Below are 20,337 nucleotides of genomic sequence, written 5' to 3'. Positions count from 1 at the left end.
TATATATCTGCAAATCAATCAATCCTGATGTACTGAGATCCGAAAATGACAGGACAGGAAAAATATCCCCCAAATAACACCTTTAAGGAAAGTAGACAGTCCGGGGTATTTAGTGAGAGGCATGGCGCGTTTTTTTGAATTTGTAATTTTTTTGGAAAAGGAAGAAAAAAAAATAGCTTTTTTTTTTCACTTTTTTTTTTTTTTAATTTTACATACTGTTACCAGTGCAGGAGAGCGTCATCATATAACTGGTGTGGCGGTGATCAGGGACACTGACTGGTGACAGTATGTAAAAAAATAAAAATGTACATACTGTGACCAGAGCAATACAGTGCTACCGTAGTAAAGCTGTACTACTCTGGGAAGTTAATCAGAAGTTTTTTTTACATGTACCACCCTCCTAGGTAGGTGCTGGTGGGAGAGTATAGTTTTTGGCTCTGTCTAATTATTAGAGGGGCTGCAGGTAAAACTACATTGCTTTCTGCTTACCAGAGAGCAGGATCTGTTAGTAAGGTCTGCTCAGTGTGCTCAGTATGTGATTCATTGTGCCTAGAGAAGCGTTTCACACTGGTCCAATAGGGAGGCATGTTGGACAGTGGGAGGAAACCTGCCAAATAAATGCATAGGCTTTGATACGGTCCTGGTGATTTGCAGCGGCAAGTTGCCTCAGTGCATTCTGTGTAAGAGCCAGGAACACATGTGCTGCGGGGTATTTGGCTGGAGAGCAGAGTCCCGGAGGGAGGGGGGGTGGCTGTATCCCCCTTCTGTTGCGGTGGCACATGGTCGCAGGAGGTCATCCTGAAGGCCGGAGGAATGGATGAGAGGAGCTGAACCCAGAGACCCAGGAGAAATGACTGAAGGGGGGGGGGGGCCCTGGAATAACAGTATCATGAGTACAGGGACTGATGTCAAGGGGCCTGACCTGAGGGGAGCCACCCTACATGTAGGATAGTCAGAGGACGGGTGTCAGCAGTAGAGATAGAGAGGATGCTGAGGAGAGTGTCCTGAAGATAATTGCTAGTCCACCAAGTCATCTTAGGAAAATAGACTTAATTCTAATTCATCTTTAATGCCAGGGTGAATCAAAAGCCTGGCTGTACATGAAGGTGGAAGTCATCCAACATTGTGTATAGTTAATTCGAAATATCCCACTATTCCCTTCTCCTATCCCTAATTTATAATAGAACACATACAACCAAATACCCCTGGACTGATTATTGAAATGAGCCAGAGGAAGGAGAACAAAAGAACTGTATGCTGGCCTGGTAGCCCAGGGGGACCTGGAAAGTCTGACTCTGGCAGTCCTTACCGGGGCAGTACTACATATATTCTATGCTTGCTTTTAGCTGTGAATTTAACTGCTATAGGCAAATATTCTTACTGAATGACAGTGTGTTGTGATTGGCCACAGCTAATCACATGGAACAAATAGGCTGTGATTGGCCCTGTCTGTACCATATGATCACTGTGCCCAATCATAGCTAGCATACAATGGTATGAAAGGAAGCCATTCATTGTTTACAACTGTCACGTGATCTGCTGCGTTTGTTTACAGCAGTCACATGATTCCGGCAGCTATTGCCAGATCGTGCCACCCGTTCTTGGGAGGATGTCATATGATGTGCTCCTAGAGCAATAGGGTTCCCGCCCGGCCATCATTTTACAATGGCATGGGCGGGAAGCAGTTAAAGGATTTGTCCTCCAGGGCTAGTATGAATTTTAAAGGGGGCCCCACGCAAAAAAAAAAAAAATGGCATTGTGTCCTCTCAAAATTCTATTATAAATAAATCCATGTTGAGAATTAACCCCACACAAAAAAATGAAAAAAAAGTGAGGTCCCTCCTCCCCAAAAAAAAAAGAAGCATGAGGTCCCCTCCAAATTCTATGCCAGAGACGTTAGGTCTGGTATGAATTTTAGGAGGGAATCTCATACAAAAATCAAGAAAGCGAGGTCCCCTAAAAAATCTATACCATCAATCATGGTGGGCATTGTGCTTGACATAGTCTATATCGCTGGGCAGTGACATGTTGGCAAAGGACGTATGTTTTTTTTTTTTTTTTTTTTTTTAATTAAAGGACTTGTCATAAACTGTCTCTGTTTTTTTTTTACACTTTTTTTCTTGAATAAGTAGAGGTTCTATGTACCCCTTACTCTTTCACATGGGGAAATATAATATAAATGTGGTGTAATTTATGTATGTTGTATGTTGGTTTTACACATTTTCAATAAATGATGCATTTTTATATACATGGATGGGAGTCAGCAACATATGTTTATTTTCATGGTATTTCCTTTACATGTATCTGAAAGTACCCTCTAGAACTCTTTTATAATTAAAAAATATAGAGGAGGAGGTTGAGCTTGTATCCATCCTAAGTTTGGTGTTTATAGTGTATTCTAGATTGGTGGAATCAGTTCCCTCTATTGGATTAAAGGGGAAAGCCTTGTATACCTTGTAGGACTTTGTGGTGTGTTTTTTCCAGGGTGCACAGTGACGCCCCCCCTGAGGCACACATCCAGAAGTGTCCATGATCGCTGGGTCTTTCAGACCCAGCGCATTACAGATTGGGGTAAAGGGCCAATGACAGAAGTCCTTTACCATGTGATTGCTCTGTCCAATGACTGAGCGATCGTTTGTCAACAAACCGGCGCATGTTGGGTTCAGCTGTCAGTGAGCCAGTGCAGCAGTGCAAGTGGGCTGGATCTGAAGTGCCCACAGTGCTGATCTGTGCCTCATCCGTGCTCATCAATGCGACATCAGTGCCCATTAATGCCTCATCAGTATCCATCCATACCTCATCTGTACTCATCAATGCCACATCAGTGCTCATCTGTGCCCATTAATGCCTCATCAGTACCCATCCATACCTCATCCGTGCTCATTCATGCCACATCATTGCTCATCCATGCCCAGTCTTGCCTCATCTGTGCTCATCAATGCCTCTTCTGTGCTTATCCATGCCTCATCCATACCCATCCATGCCACATCAGTGTTAATCCTTGCCTCATCTGTACCCATCCATCCCACATTAGTGCTCATCTGTGCCCATATATGCCATATCATTGCTCATATGTGCCCTATCCATGCCACATCTGTGCCCATCCATGCCACATCAGTACTCATCTGTGCCACATCCATCCCACATCAGTGCTCATCCATGCCACATTCATGCCTCATCTGTGCTCATCCATGCCACATCCATGTCACATCAGTGCTCATCCGTGCCTCATCCATGCCACATCAGTGCTCATTTGTGCCACATCAGTGATTATTCATGCCACATAAGTGCTCATCCATGCCACATCAAAGATTATCCACGATTCATCCGTGTCACTTAAGTGCTTATCCGTGCCACATCCATGCCGCATCACTGCTTATCCGTGCCTCGTCCATGCCACATCAGTGCTCATCCATGCCACATCAGTGCTCACCTGTGCCACATAAGTGCTTAGCCATGCCACATCCATGCCACCACAGTGCTCATCAGTGCCAAATCCATGCCACATCGGTGCTCAACTGTGCCACATCAATGTCATTAGGCACTGTAGTGGCACTGAGTGAGCACAATGCTCATCAGTGCCACTACGGTGCCTCACAAAAGTCAGAAAATTAGATGTGTAATTTATGTCCCTAGAACACCTGACGGTACTCCCCTGCATGTTGGGCCTCTGTATGTGGCCAGGCTATGTAAAAGTCTCACACATGTGGTATTGCCATACTCAGGAGGAGTAGCAGAATGTGTTTTGGGGTGTAGCTGCAAGTATGCATATGCCATGTGAGAGACAAAAACCTGTTAATATGACAATTCTGTGAAAGCATAAAAGAAATAAAATCTTTATTTTTCAAAAAATTGTGGGAAAAAATTGCAACTTCAAAAAACTCACCATACCTCTTACTAAATACCTTGGAGTTTCAACTTTCCAAAAAGGGGCAACTTGTGGGGGGGGGGGGGGTATTTGCAGTGACCTCGCTTGTCTCAAAAAATGAGATAGGCCGTCAGTACATTAAATGTGATTAGGTGTGATCAATTTTCAATGATTGGTACCATAGCTTGTAGATTCTATAACCTCCAGAAAGACCAAATAATAAATGCTTATTTGGGTTATTTTTACCAAAGATATGTAGCAGTGTAAATTTTGGACAAAATGTATGAAGAAAAATTACTAATTTCCAGATTTTCATAACAGAAATAAAGAACAATGAATTAATTTTATCAAAATGTTCAGTCTTTTTTCATCTGTAGCGCAAAAAAAAAAAAAACAAACAGTGGTGATTAAATACCACCAAAAGAAAGCTATATTTGTGTGAAAAAAGTATATACATTTCATATGGGTACAGTGTTGCATGACTGAGTAATTGTCATTCAAAATGTGAGAGCATTGAAAGCTGAAAATTGACCTTGTTGTAAGGGGGTATAAATGCCCAGTGGGCAAGTGGTTAATCAATAAAGGCATTAAATCATGGCATTGAAATAGATACTAGAGAAGTGGGCTACTTGTACCACAGTACTGCGTGTGCTGGTGGATAGACCTCAGTGGTCTCTGCTCCTGCATGCCACTTGTATATGCGAAAAACAGTGATCTCACTTCCTGTATATACAGAAAATTAGGGACTTCACTTCCTGTGTTGAAGTTCTTCATCCTGCATCAGTGATTATATTAAATTCTAGGCGTGCATACGGGGGGTGCCGGTTGGTCCTGGGCCCACCATTATCACCCAGTGTGGTGCAGATTCCTCCTGCTGATATTTCACCAAAGCCCCCTCAAAAGGGCTCCTAAAAAAAAAAAAAAAAAAAAAATGTAAAAAAAATAACAATTTTTAAAAAATACAAAAACAAATACTATCCACTGCTCTACTGACACTGTCCATATTTTAAAACATAAAAAAAATTGTACATTTATTTATAAGAGTGTGTGTGTGTATATATATATATATATATATATATATATATATATATATATATATATATATATATATTTACTGTTTATATACCCATTTGTGTTTGAGCCTGGGCCCATCCTAATCAGGTGCAGATTCCCCCTGCTGATTGCTGATATTTCACCAAAGCCCCCTTAAGAGGGCTCCTAAAAAAAAAATTGTAAAAATAAAAAATGTAAAAAAAACAAAGATACAAAAAAAATAAGAATAAAAAAAAAAAAAACTACTGACATGTCCACTACACTACTCACACTGTCCATATTTTAAAACATTTAGAAAAAATGTACATTTATTTATAAGAGTGTGTGTGTGTGTGTGTATATATATATATATATATATATATATATATATATATATATATATATATATATATATATATATATATATATATATATACACACATACATATTTACTGTATATATACCCATTTGTGTTTGAGCTTTGAAGTGCACACCCTAACGCAATAAGCTGCGCACACCGATGATGGAAATATAAATACTATGGATTTTAAAATAAGAAAACTAGGTGTAGTATAATTCATAACCACCTTTCCCTTTTCATTGAATTGATAGCCTACTCAATCAATAATTGATGAGTGACTCAGCTGCCTCTATCTTGTGTTCCACAATCCTAGTAACTAATTTAGGAAACACATTAATACAGTGTCCTATTAACTGTAATCTATAGCACAGTAGACTTTGCCTTGATCCGTCTACTTTGGTCTAACTTATGCAGAAATATTGAAACAAATCTTTTTCTGTGTTAGTTCCACCTGTACTGAGACCTACCATATCATTCAACGTCATGCAAAACTCCAAATAAAGGACAAAGGAATTAAAATGAATTAAATTGAATTTAAAATTACATTTAAATTAAATTACATTTAAATGTAATTAAAGAGGTGAATGTGTGCAAGGATATCACTTTCAGGACTTCGTTTTTATGTATTACTTGTCCTAGTAGCCTTCTTAAAAATATAAATAAACAAGAACTATCTGTCCTAGTAGATGTTTCAGAAACACGACCTCCAGCCTGGAAACTGTGTTTACTACTTGCAGTAGCTCCAGGCTGCCACTAAAGGCGCTGAAGAATAGATACAAGCTGCTCATTTTTCCCAATACAAAGCTTGTCTATTTTCTTCCCTGTAGCTCCCTCTAGTGGTGACCAGGAGCAGTTGCAATAGGAAGAGAAGAGTTACTTCTGCACTAAAGATCCTGTACCTGAAACACTTTTTTGTACACAAAACAGCTACCACTTGCAATTTGTATTTTTGATCAGAATGAAGAGACACATAATAATAAAGTTATAAAAGTCAGTTCATAACTCCACATGGGACAAAAAAATAGCATAGCAAGAAAAAAAAAACAATAATGTATACAATTGTGATTCAAGTAATAATGTAATTAACCACTTCTGGACCGGAAGATTTTCCCCTTTAATGACCAGGCCATATTTTGCAATTCGGCACTGCATTACGTTAATGGACAATTGCACGATCGTGCGACGCTGTACCTGAATAAAATTGGTGTGCTTTTTTTTACTACAAATAGAGTTTTCTTTTAGTGGTATTTGATCACCTCTGCGATTTTTGTTTTTGCGCTATAAACAAAAAAAGAGCGACAATTCTGGAAAAAAAATATATATTTTTCACATTCTGCTATATAACATTCTCGAAAAAAAAATAACTTAAAAAATCAAAATTTTTTAACATTTTATGCCAATTTGTTTCTGATATATTTTTGGTAAGAAAATCGCAATAAGCGTATTTTGATTGGTTTGCGCAAAAGTTATCGCGTCTACTAACTACGGGAAAGACATGTCATTTTTATTATTTTGGGTTTTTTTTACTAGTTATGGCGGCAATCTGCGATTTTCAGCGGGACTGTGACATTGCGGCGGACGGATCGGACCCCTAACTGACATTTTTGGGGGACCAGTGACATTACTACAGTAATCAGTGCTAAAAATATGCCCTGTTACTGTAATAATGACATTGGCAGGGAAGGGGTTAACATTGTGGGTGATCAAGGGGTTAAATGTGAGCCTAGGGGAGTGATTCTAACTGTGGGGGGCATGGCTTTTGAAATGATCATAGAGACATGCGACTCAATATAGAAGGATCACAGGAGCTCTGTGATCATTCCAGAGAGAAGAATGGTCGGCTGTGTTTACAAAAGCTGACCGTCCTCCCTCAGCGGGGAATGATCGCGGCTGTCAGGCGGCAATCGGAGCCCCCAGCCCCATGCATCGGAGTCCCCACTGCCAAGTGGGGGTGGGAGTGCGCCACTGGCGGCGCATGCTCGCCCCCTAGCTGCAGGCGCGTGACTGACGTAGGTCTATGTCAGTTTGAGCAGGGGGGCAGCACTGCCGCAGTAAAAAGGCGGCGGGCGGTCAGGAAGGGGTTAAATGTTACTAAAAAAATTTACCTTTCCTTTTCAATCTGCAGCGCTGTAATTTTCTGTAAAATGCAATGCCATATGGCATCCTGGAGGTGTTCTTTGGCTTACTGATTCTTCCAGAAGTCTGCACTAAGACACAGGTCAGATTTTGGGCATGTAACGAAAATGTCATTCTTTTTGAGATACTCCCAAAGGGAAATCATGTCTAAAGAGATGCAGACCCTACAGATTCCTTCCCCACATGGACACAGACAAACTAACCGATATTTCTTCAGAATAACCAACGGTAGGATTCTGCAACAAAATTTGTTAAAATCCCTGCAATGTACAGAGATTACTCAGAGGGGAATGTTTTTCACTCTTTAAAATACACTACACATCAAATCTGTTTTATAGTTTTGGATATCCACAGTCTGATTTTGTTGCCTTCTTTGTATAGATCTGAAAAACTCAGCTGAAAATAAAATGATTCTTTGACCCCTGATTAGCTAAAAGAAACCTTTAGTAAGACAGTATACAGGCTGCCATTGAGTTCCTAACCTCCATGGCGGTATTCCCGAGTGTGGCTCGGGGTGGGATTTCACTGCCATAAGCAGTAACCCTGAGCCACACTCGGGGTACCGCCAGGAAGCATCGCTGGATCCTTGTAGAGGTTACTTACCTTGTCGCCGGGATCCAGCGATGTGTCCCTTCGGCATACGGCGGCCGGATCTTCCGCCCGATGCTTGTAAGCCCCAGCTTCCGTCTCCTGCGACGTGACGCTCGCAGGGGGGGGGGTGGAACCGGCGGCAAATTTGAAAAGTAAAAAACACAAACACACTGATTTCATTACAAAATAAAGTAAATTGATATTAGATTGCCCCCCAGTGCCCTTTCCTGCAGTTTTACTGTACTTATATACACACACATATATATATATATATATATATATATATAATGTGTGTGTATATACAGTATATATACTTTAACTTATTTATAGTCATTTATTATATTATAATTTTTGATTTTGTGTTTCAAACTTTATCATATGATATCATAGATGTTATAAAGAAGAACGCACAGTAAAAAAAAAAAATCATATGTAAATAATTGGTTTGGGCTGCTCATTGTTTAAGAATTACTAGCAAAATAATTGTACCGCTTTCAGCACCTAAAATCGGAAAGAATCATACCGCCAGGCAGGTTAAAGAAGAACTACACTCACCGGCCACTTTATTAGGTACACCTTGCTAGTACCGGGTTGGAACCCCTTTTGCCTTCAGAACTGTGTTAATTCTGGCATAGATTCAACAAGGTGTTGGAAGGATTCCTCAAAGATTTAGCTCCATAGTGACATGATAGCATCACACAGTTGCTGCAGATTTGTCGGCTGCTCATCCATGATGCCAATCTCCCGTTCTACCACATTCCAAAGGTGCTCTATTGGATTGAGATCTGGTGAGTGTGGAGAACATTGGAGTACAGTGACCTCATTGTCATGTTCAAGTGAGATGATTTGAGATTTGTGACATGGTACTTTATCCTGCTGGAAGGAGCCATCAGAAGATGAGTACACTGAGCCATCAGAAGATGGGTACAATGTAGTCATAAAGGGATGGACATGGTCAGCAACAATACTCAGGTAGACTGTGGTGTTTAAACAAAGTTTTTTGGTACTAAGGGGCCCAAAGTGTGCCAGGACAATATCCCCCACACCATTACACCACCACCAGTTTGTATAGCTGAAATTGCATTGCATTGGAACTGAAATGGTGGAGGACCCTTTATTTGGTCCGCACCTCAATTGGATTGCATGGTGTTCAGACCCATGCAATCCGATCCCTGGCCAATTTCACAGTTCGCACTGCATTCTACAAACTGATTTGGGGTGTCATTAAGATTACATTGACACCCGCAGTGGTTAGCAGAGAGCAGTGTGAAGTGCCTGCGAGTCAGATGTGATGCAGGAACCCACACAGAAATTGTGGTGGTTCCCGCATCACATCAGTGTGAACCCAGCCTGAATGTACTCACAAGGATTACATATAGAGGTGTCAAACACAAGGCCGTGGCCCTCGCACCTCTCCTGCAGCTACAGGAGAGTTCTAGCCCGCCTTTGATCCTCCTCTAGACCCTGCACTTTCTTCTTCCCAGCAACGCCCCAGCTTCTTCCCAGCAGCAGCACAAGGTAAGGAAGGGTGGGAAACTCTTAAATTCTGATGGTGGGGGCTGGGGGGGCTCTTGACATCTGATGTAAGAGGGGTGGGGTGCTCTGGACATCTAATCTTACAGATTCAACCAGCCCTTTGGGGGCAATCATAATGCTGATGCGGCCCAAGAAGAAACCGAGTTTGACACCCCTGCACTAGAGAAAAAAAATAAATGTGATGGTAGCCATTAAACATTCAGTCTCTTTCTTTGTGTACCGGAGACTTCAAAGAAGATCTCAACGTGTCTCCTTCTATTCTTTGGCGCAATAGCACATACTTCTTATCCTTGAAACGAACTCGAGATCAACTGGAACCGTTCTTGCAAGAATTTTCTAACCAGTGTGGACACTATTGTTTTCAATGTCTGGTGTGCTCATAAAGCGTACAGTAGAGGCACGTTGCTACAGTTAGCGGCAAGAGAGAGGAGGAGGATGCAAGGTGTCGACTCATTGCTGTCACAAATTAAATCCTTAGAGGTACAGTACAATCTAAAACTTCACCCACTTCTACCCTTACTGAAAATAATTTGCGGTGTAGGCAACAACTCCTGCTACTTCTGTTGAATGAACAGGAGAAAGCATTAAAGACTGCAAAAGCGACATGTTATGCCCAAGGTAACAGAGCAAGCAAACTCTTGGCCAGCATGCTGAGGACAAGGCAACCAAAGTCCTGGCCTCCCTTTGTAGTGGATCCGGTAAGGAATTCACAGGTCTCCCATCCAACTGATATTGCTAATGCTTTCCAGAAGTACTACTCCACATTATACAAATTAAAGGATTATCCTACCACTGCCCAGCCTACGGATGCTGCTATCTCTGCATTTCTAGATACATACAACTTCCCATAGTAGACCCCACCGTGTAAGCCAAACTCAATGCACCTATTACCTCTTCTGAAATCCTTTAATTTTTTTTCTTGAGTTGAGCCCAAATCTATGTTTGATTTAAACAGACAGTTCATGAATACTGTATGGTGTTTTGGTGTACATGGCATGCTTTCCTTGTTGTTTCTCCTTTCTTTTCCTTCTCTTCTGTTTCAGTCTTTGTTTTCCATAGTAATGGGGAATGTCTGTTCTTGGATGTTTTTCTCTTTTGAAAGCCCCTCTGTCCAGTTGAGAGAGATTATGAGTGGGCTTGGTTCTTAATACACTATATTGTCACAAGTATTGTGACACCTGCCTATACACGCACATGAACTTTCATGGCATCCCAGCCTTAGTCCGTAGGAGTCAATATTGAGTTGGCCCATCCTTTGCAGCTATAACAGCTTCAACCCTTTTGGGAAGGCTGCCCATAAGGTTTAGGAGTGTCTATGGGAATGTTTGACCATTCTTTCAGAAGCACATTTGTGAGGTCAGGCACTGATGGTGGAAAGAAGGCCTGGCTCACAGTCTGCGCTCTTATTCATCCCAAAGGTGTTCTATCGAATTGAGGTGCACAAAGCAAGGTCCATAAAGACATGGATGAGCGAGTTTGGGGTGGAGGAACTTGACTGGCCTGGACAGAGTCCTGACCTCAACCTGATAGCACACCTTTGGGATGAATTAGTCCAGAGACTGTGAGCCAGGCCTTCTCGTCCATCATAAGTGCCTGACCACACAAATGCGCTTCTGGAAGAATGGTCAAACGTTCCCATAGACACACTCCTAAACCTTGTGGACAGCCTTCCCAGAAGAGTTGAAGCTGTTATAGCTGCAAAGGGTGGGCCAACTCAATATCGAACCCTATGGACTAAGACTGGGATGCTAATAAAGTTCATCTGCATGTAAATACTTTTTTACAATATAGTATATATTGTATTATGTATGCCTTATTTTCCTTACCTGAGAGCGGTGTGCTCATTACCACATTGTCAAATGCGATGTCCAGTTGTGTCTGGTGTATTTTATTTTCTTTCTTTGTAAAAATTCAATAACAATGATTGGGTCATAAAGATATGAGTGCCTATGAATCCCTGGCCATAGAGATGAGGCATCCATTTTCTTTTTGAAGTCTTTGCAATACGATGGACTTTATTTGCCTTCATGTTGCTGCACTTTGTTCTTAAAAATGGACAATACAGTTGACTGTTGTTACTGCCCTTGTATTCATTCTCAGGCCTTTGGGCCCATGTATCTGCACTATTTTTTTATTCAAATAAAGTACTTGTGGAATATATATAAAGAAATGAGTGACCAGCAACTGTTCAGTATGAAGAAGTGAGTCAAAGGTTTTATGAAGAAAAGCTTTGTAATGGTTTTTCCTGAATGTTAGAGTAAAGTAATGTATGTAGGAGATTGTTGACCCGGATCCATAATCCGTTTACCTTTGGACACCAGATATGTGGCATAGTGCCCTCCTGGAGGCATGCTCGGTAACACGTAGAGGGATGATTTGGTATAAAGTAGGCCAGAGAGGCTGGTATAAAATAAGGCATAAGATTTTGTGTTTGGATTCCAAGCAGAAACAAGGTGCAGTCATTGAGTTCTTGATGAAGGAGGGATGCAGGCTGTCTGACATCCACAGAAGGCTACAGACAGGGCCGGACTGGGAATAAAATTCAGCCCTGGAAATATTTTCATACCAGCCCCATAGCATTATTATACCAGCTCAACAGCATGTCATTATATTCTTGTTCATAAAAAGGAAAACCATGCATTTTTAAGCACATCTGAAGAGTATATTATAGATAAGACAGATATGAAAGCATATAGGGCTTTATATATATTAACTCTGGTTCAAAGTGGAAAAAGTGCCATACATGGTACAGGAGGTGGTCATAGGCTGTGTGGACATGGCACAGGAGATTTAAGAGGCTGCGAGCATTGTACAGGAGGATATGTCAGAGGCTGGGGGCATAGTACAGGAGATGCAGGGGCTGCGGGCATGGTACAGAGATGTCAGAGGTTGCAAGCATGGTACAGGAGATGCAGGGGCTGTGGGCATGGTACAGGAGATGCAGAGGCTCTGGACATGGTACAGGAGATGCAGGGGCTGCGGGCATGCAGAGGCTTCGGCATGGTACAGGACATGCAGAGGCTGCGGCATGGTACGGGAGATGCAGAGGCAGCAGACAAGGTACAGGAGATGCAGAGGCAGCAGACAAGGTACAGGAGATGCAGAGGCTGCGGGCATGGTACAGGAGATGCAGAGGCTGCGGGCATGGTACAGGAGATGCAGGGGCTGCGGGCATAGTGCAGGAGATGCAGGGGCTGCGTGCATGGTGCAGGAGATGCAGGGGCTGCGGGCATGGTGCAGGAGATGTGGGGCTGCGGGCATGGTGCAGGAGATGCAGAGGCTGTGGGCATGGAGCAGGAGATGCAGAGGCTGTGGGCATGGAGCAGGAGATGCAGAGGCTGTGGGCATGGAGCAGGAGATGCAGAGGCTGAGGGCATGGAGCAGGAGATGCAGAGGCTGAGGGCATGGTGCAGGAGATGCAGGGGCTCTGGGCATGGTACAGGAGATGCAGGGGCTCTGGGCATGGTACAGGAGATGCAGGGGCTGCAGGCATGGTACAGGAGATGCAGGGGCTGCAGGCATGGTACAGGAGATGCAGGGGCTGTGGACATGGTACAGAGGATGCAGACATGGTACAGGAGAAGGAAGGCCGGCTGTGTTTACAACAGCTGACCGTTCTACTCTCTCAGCGGGGAACAATCGCGGGTGTCAAGATGGCAACCGGAGCCGCTTGCCCTGTGCATCGGCTTTCCCGCTGACGAGCGCTCGCCCTCTAGCTACCTGGGCGACATATAGCTACGGCGGTTTGCCCAGGAACGGCTGCCTGCCACAGTATAACTGCAGCAAGCGGACGTAAATTGGTTAAAGACCTCCAACATTGAGTTCAGTGAAGGCAATAAAGACCCCTCCCCCCAGCATTGATGTCAGTGGATGCAATAAAGACCCCCCAGCATTGATGTCAGTGGATGCAATAAAGACCCCCCAGCATTGATGTCAGTGGACTAATTAATACCTGCAGCATGGATGACAGTGGATGCATTAAAACCCCCCATTATTGATGTCAGTGAACGCAGTAAAGACCCCCAGGTTTGATGTCAGTGGATGCAGTAAAGACCCCAAGCATTGATGTCAGTGGACATAATAAAGACCCCCCATTATTGATGTCAGTGGACACAGTAAAGACCCCCAGCATTGATGTCAGTGGACATAATAAAGACCCCCCATCATTGATGTCAGTGGACGCATTAAAGACCCCCAGCATTAATGTCAGAGCACGCATTAAAACCCCCAGCATTGAGGTCAGTGCACGCATTAAAATGCCCAGGAATGATGTCAGTGGATGCATTAAAACCCCCAGCAATGATGTCAGTGGATGCATTAAAACCCCCAGCAATGATGTCAGTGGATGCATTAAAACTCTCCAGCATTGATGTCTATTGATGCATTAACCACTTCTGGACCGGAAGGATTTGCCCCCTTAATAACCAGGCCATATTTTGTGATTCGGCACTGCGTTAATTTAACGAAGAATTGCGCAGTCCTGCAACGCTGTACATGAATAAAAATGATGTCCTTTATTTCCCACAAATAGAGCTTTCTTTTGGTGGTATTTGATCACCTGTGCGATTTTTATTTTTTGATGTCAGTGGACACATTAAAACCTGCAGCATGGATGAAAGTGGATGCATTAAAACCCCCCATTATTGATGTCAGTGGACGCATTAAAAAACTCCCCCCAGCATTGATGTCAGTGGACATAATAAAGACCCCCCAGCATTAATGTCAGTGGACGCCATAAAGACCCCCTAGTATTAGTGTCAGTCTACGCAAAAAAGACTCCCAGCATTGATGTCAGTGAATGCAAAAAAGACCCCCCCCCCCCAGCATTGAAGTGAGTGGACGCATTAAAGACCCCCAAGCATTGGTGTCAGAGGCTGCATTATCAACCCCTAGCACAGGTGCCAGTATTATTAAACCCCTCCCCCACATTAATTAACCCCAGCAATTATGTCAGTGGATGCATTAACCCCCTCCCCCCCCCCAGGATTGATGTCAGGGAAGGCATTAAAATTTCCCAGCATTGACGTCTGTTGATGCATTAAACATCCCCCCCCAGCATTGATGTCAGTGGACCCATTAAAGACCCCGAGCATTGGTGTCAGTCGACGTAAAAAAGAACCCCCAGCACTGATGTCAGTGCACGCATTAAAACTCCCAGCGCCGATGTCAGTGGACGCATTAAAACCCCCCAGCATTGCTGTCAGCGGACACAAAAAAGACCCCTAGCATTAATGTCAGTGGATGCATTAAACCCCCCAGTATTGATGTCATTGGACGCATTAAACCCCCCAGTATTGATGTCATTGGACGCATTAAACCCCCAGTATTGATGTCATTGGACGCATTAAACCCCCAGTATTGATGTCATTGGACGCATTAAACCCCCCAGTATTGATGTCAGTGGACGCATTAAAACCCTGCAGTATTGGTGTCATTGGACGCATTAAACCCCCCAGTATTGATGTCAGTGAACGCATTAAACCCCCCAGTATTGATGTCATTGGACGCATTAAACCCCCCAGTATTGATGTCAGTGAACGCATTAAACCCCCCAGTATTGATGTCAGTGGACGCATTAAAACCCTGCAGTATTGGTGTCATTGGACACATTAAAGATCCCCCAGTATTGATGTCAGAGTCTGCATTATTAACCCCTAGCACAGGTGTCAGTATAATTAACCCCCTTTCCCACATTGGTGGTCAATGGCATTGAAATGTAACCCATTCCACCAATGTGGGGGGAGGGGGTTATTAATACTGACAGTACCACAAATGCAGAAGAGGGGAGGTGGGTTAAAATTAGTGGCGATCGACGGATATCGTTTTTTTAATGCCAATACTGATATTTTGGTGATCGGATATTGGTATTTTTTATTCTTTTTTTTTCTGCAGGTAATCCTTGTGGAGGGATCTGGGTGTCTTAAAGACCCCAACCCCCCCCCCCCCCCCCAGCACCGAAAAGCATTCAAAACACCAAGTTTGGCTGTTTTGAATGCAGTCAGTTTTTTTTAATTCGGCGTCAAGTACCCAGGGGGATGGAGAGCACAGGGGAGAGGGGGGGGGGGACTGGAGAGCACTGTCTGGGGGGAACTGGAAATCACTAAGGGGGGAGCCAGGGAGCTGGAGAGCACTGGGGGAGCCAGAAAGCATGGGGGGGGGGGAGAGATGAAAAGCACTGTGGAGAGCTGAAGAGCACCGGGGGGGGGCAAAGGGCACGGGGGGGCTTAAGGGCACTGGGGGGACTAAAGAACAATGGGGGGGGGCTAAGGAGCACTGAGGGGGGGGGGAGGGGCATTATTACATTCAGAGTATAGCACTGGTACAGGTAGGTGTCCTTCCGGGTCCGCAGTTTACCCTTACTGTCAGTCAGTGGCCAGCAGCAGCAGCAGCCGAGGAGATGACCCAATCAGGTAGCGGGGAGGGCCGGCCGCAGTTTGCCTGGAGACACTGTGACTGGCTATCAGCAGCAGTAACAGCCGGGAGATTATCAACCAATGAGGCAGCGGAAGCGTCATTGGAGGGCGGGGCCGGCCGCATGAACGTGATGACGCGGGGGTGCGGTAACCGAAACGGTTACCGCCCCCTTCCGCGTCATCATCACTATGTTATGTGTGCTATGGGGTATAGGAGAGTGTTGGGAGACGCATGGAGTGTGCTATGGGGTATGAGGAGAGGGGTGGGTCTGAGGAAGAGGGAGGTTCTAAGGAAAGGGGGGGTCAAAAGAAGAGAGGGGGTGAGGAAGAGAGGGGGTTCTCTACTAAGACAGATAAATTCTTTTTACTGCACAGCCTGCAAAGGGGAATTAGTGACAAAGGACAATAATGATCCTGAAGACCCCTATATATCTAACATCAGCTCTTTTTATTGGAAATGTCACAATGGGGGTACAGGGTCAGAGCCAACAGCCCCCCTTATGGGCGCCCCCCCCTCCCCCACCCAGGCACCATAGCAGCTGAATGGACTGCGGTGGCAATTGTTACTTCACTGCATACAAAATCCATGAGACCCCCTCTTTTCAATCAACGGGTGTCCTCATTTCTGAGCATACATCCCCTCCCCCACCACTATTATTGATGCATAAAATATATTTTTAAAGTCATTTTATTGTTGGCTATTTTTAATTACAATGTATTTTTACTCATGGATTTTCATAAATATACATTAAAAATTATTGTATAAGTGTCGGTTCACATTTCTGCGATGCGGGAACGCTGCGAATATACAGCGTGTTCCCGCATCGCATCCGCACCCCTGGCAGTTCACACTGCCATATGCCATACACTGGGGGTGTCAATTAAAAGTTAACGACACCCCCAGATCAGATGGCATATCAGAGTGCAATCTATAAGTTGGCACAGAATCGGATCACACTAGTGTGATCCACCATGCCATCCGATTCTGCTGCTGACCAAATAAAGGGTTCTGTGCGAGATCGGTGCGATTGCGGTGGGAATTCAGTCATACAATCTGTATGGGTGAATCTGCAGCGCACAGAGATGGCATGTTATTTTAGGAGCAGTGCGCTCAGAATTACATGCCATATCTGTGATGGCAGAAATGTGAAGCGGCACTAAGCCAACATTTATGGTTTTGCTGTTGTTTTGGCTAAAGTGGTGAAGGGTTCACCCAGAGGGGGGCTTTAGCAGAGAAATGCTTTATAAATGCAAGAAAGTCATGGAAATAAAAAAATAAGATGGAAATGTAGAAAATAAATGTCTGCTTTCATGGTAAAATAAATCAATAAATAAAAAGAGAATAGACTGACAGGCTGATGGGAAAAGCACTGATATATTTACTGGGAGACTTTAACAAGGATTACCAATGACATTTTCTGGGCTCCAAATTATATAAGCCTGGGGGGGGGGGGGTAGGTGAGGAGATGGGGGGGGGGGGTGAGGAGATGTGGGGGGGGTGAGGAGATGGGGTTCTAGGGAAGAGAGCAGAGGGGTAGGTGAGAGGGCTCTAAGGATGAGGAGGAGAGGAGAGGTGTGAGGAGGAGAGAGGGAAGGTCTTGGGCTGAGTTCTCCCCCCTTGTACTTACCACACCGGGAAGCATAGTTTTCCTCCCTCCAGCCATGTGACCACAGGGGATAGAAGGAGGACGGGCAGCCTTCCCTCACTGTACAGCGGCGCTCTCTATTGCCACCTGCAGGCTGGAGGGAGGAGAAAGTCTAATCCTCTCCCCAGCTCTGTCACTCCTATCAGTAAGCATCGGCAAAGAGCGGCCTCACTGGCAGCGCGCGGAGGTGGGCTCGCGCTTCCTCTGATTGGTGCAGGGGGCAGGCGGATCATGTGACGTATTTAACACGCGGAGGCGGAGCGGCGCCATTTTTACTTTTGGTTGCCAGGGAGCGGGAGTGTCTCCTGTCACTGCCGTCACAGCGCCCAAAAGCGGATTTTTCTGACACTACAGCCACAGCTTCTACAGTATATCTAATCATCTGTATCCAGGAGAGACAGTAAGTGTCATTAGCTGTCATGTCACCTTACCAGTGAGGTTGGGTCCAGTGTCTGGATATGTGTGTGTGTGTGTGGGGGGGGGGGGGGGGGGACAATAGAGACCTGGACCCGATTTGTACTGTAAATGATCTGTCAGTGTTTTCTCTCCTCCCTTCTAGTTGGAGGGAAGAGAAATCACTTTTTCACACTCAGGATCAGAGCTGCCATTAGAAATCACAGGGGCCCAGAACAGCCTCCTGACAGGGGCCCCAAACAGATTACCTGACAGGGCCCCCCCCCCCCCCTCACAGTTCAAATCTTTTCCCAACTCACTTCCCACCCCAATTCCCCTCCTAGCAGAAATCTTGGCAGTGAAAGGTTTAATGGTTTTCTTTAACTTTTTAGGTTTATTAACCACTTAAGCCCCGGAAGATTTTACCCCCTTCCTGACCAGGGGGTATTTTGCGATTCGGCACTGCGTGACTTTAACGGACAATTGCGCGGTCGTGCGACGCTGTACCTAAACAAATTTGATGTCCTTTTTTTCCCACAAACAGAGCTTTCTTTTGGTGGTATTTGATCACCTGTGCGATTTTTTTGATCATGCGCTATAAACAAAAAAAGAGCGACAATTTTGCAAAAATAATATTTTTCACATTTTTTTATATGAAATTCCCCCCAAAAAAATGTAAAAATCTAAATTTTTTAACATTTTCGGCCAATTTGTTTTATGCTACATATGTTTGGTAAAGAAAATCGCAAAAAGCGTATTTTGATTGGTTTGCGCAAAAGTTATCGCGTTTACTAACAAAGGGAAAGATTTTTGTCATTTTTGGTGTTTTTTTTTTTAACGCGTAATGGCGGTGATCTGCGATTTTTTTTTGCGGGACTGCGACATTGCGGCGGACAGATCGGACCCTTGACTGACATTTTTGACACTTTTGGGGTTACCAGTGACATTTCTATAGTAATCAGTGCTATAAATATGCACTGTTACTGTAAAAATGACACTGGCAGGGAAGGGGTTAACTGTATTGGAGAGAGAGGGGTTAAGTGTGTCCTAGGGGCGTGCTTCTAACTGTGCAGGGACATGGCTACTACTGTAAAAACAGAGATCAACGGTCCTACATAGTAGAACCGTCTGATCTCCATTTTTACACAGGGGAGAATGACAGGCGGCTTGTTTACATAAGCCGCCTGCCTTTCTCCCTCTCTACCGACCATTGCAGTGTGACCTGCGGACATCGGGTCCGCCGGTCACACGCACGGACTCCTCAGTGAACGAGCCGGGGGGGGGGGGGCGCGTGCTCGCCCGATATTGGCTCACAAGCCGGTCACAGGCTAATGACGTATATATACGTCACTTTGCCTGGCCAGGGCTGACTGCTGCAGTATATTTACTTGCGGCGGCCGGCAAGCGGTTAAGCACAAACAGTTACTGTGATTTTTAATCTTGCACAGTATTATTTCTGAGGGGAGCGCAGCCCCTGGTGGAGTCTTTTTTCTTTAGTACATAACTGTTAGAGCCATAATTTGGGGAAACAATTGTGCTAGTAGCAGCTTCCAAGGTCAGCTATACCAGTAATAAGAGCCTAAACACAGGATTCTCATTGTATGGAAAAAGAAGAGCACAGGTAATACTGGTAAATGCTCCTTTCACCTCTGCCTGGCCGATTTTGGGAAGACCTTTCAGAGTTCAGTTCCTCCTTAAATGATGGCGTTACTGTTTCACTGTTCAGGGTTTGTATATAAAGTACGTTTCTGCTCTAGTATGATGGGGAATCGCTCACATATATAAATAGGGAAAGGGGAGTTGTAGGTTTCAGGACAAGGTGTCACATGCTTGTGATGAATACAACCTACTCAGGAAAAGCCATTTCTCTTTTTGGTAACTGAGGATCAACTATGTAATTCATGACATAACTATCATATACTTAAAGGGATCAATCCACTAAAAAGTCAAATTTACATTCTAGGTGTATCCTGGTGGGTTGGGTCATTTTGCCTTCTTATATGGCTACTCCAAGATCTTCTTATAATAAATTTCAAATGACATTCCACTAGAAAGGTGAGAATCAATGGGTCAGATGAGGAGCACTGATTTTCTAAGCCAAGCCTTACACAGAGCGAACTTCTTTCCTGAGACCATGGGTTGCAATAAAGAAAATCAATTGATTTCCCCATCAACACCGACTTTCACAGAGCCATTGTGTTCTCCTGGCGGGGGAAGCTGTCCGCACTGAGAGAACACAGTGATTTTTGCTAGCAGCTATAACAGCCACTAGCAATAATCGCCTATAAACTCGGACAGGCTGGTTGTACCCAGGTTGATCGATCAACTAGGATACATTCAGCCTGCCCATACATGGTTCCG

The 20,337-nt window shown here is 44.2% G+C and overlaps 1 long non-coding RNA gene across 1 annotated transcript in view; it reads right to left on the bottom strand.

Annotated features, from left to right (window-relative positions):
• Positions 1 to 20,337, bottom strand: part of LOC309564718 — a 181,912-nt gene that overhangs the window by 94,454 nt on the left and 67,121 nt on the right. The gene's annotated exons all lie outside the window — the stretch shown is intronic.

Source organism: Pelophylax lessonae (genome assembly GCF_965119305.1).
Source record: "Pelophylax lessonae genome assembly, chromosome: 9".
Lineage (NCBI taxonomy): Eukaryota > Metazoa > Chordata > Amphibia > Anura > Ranidae > Pelophylax > Pelophylax lessonae.
Note: the sequence above shows the minus strand (reverse complement) of the source record. Positions and strands in the feature narration are given on the sequence as shown.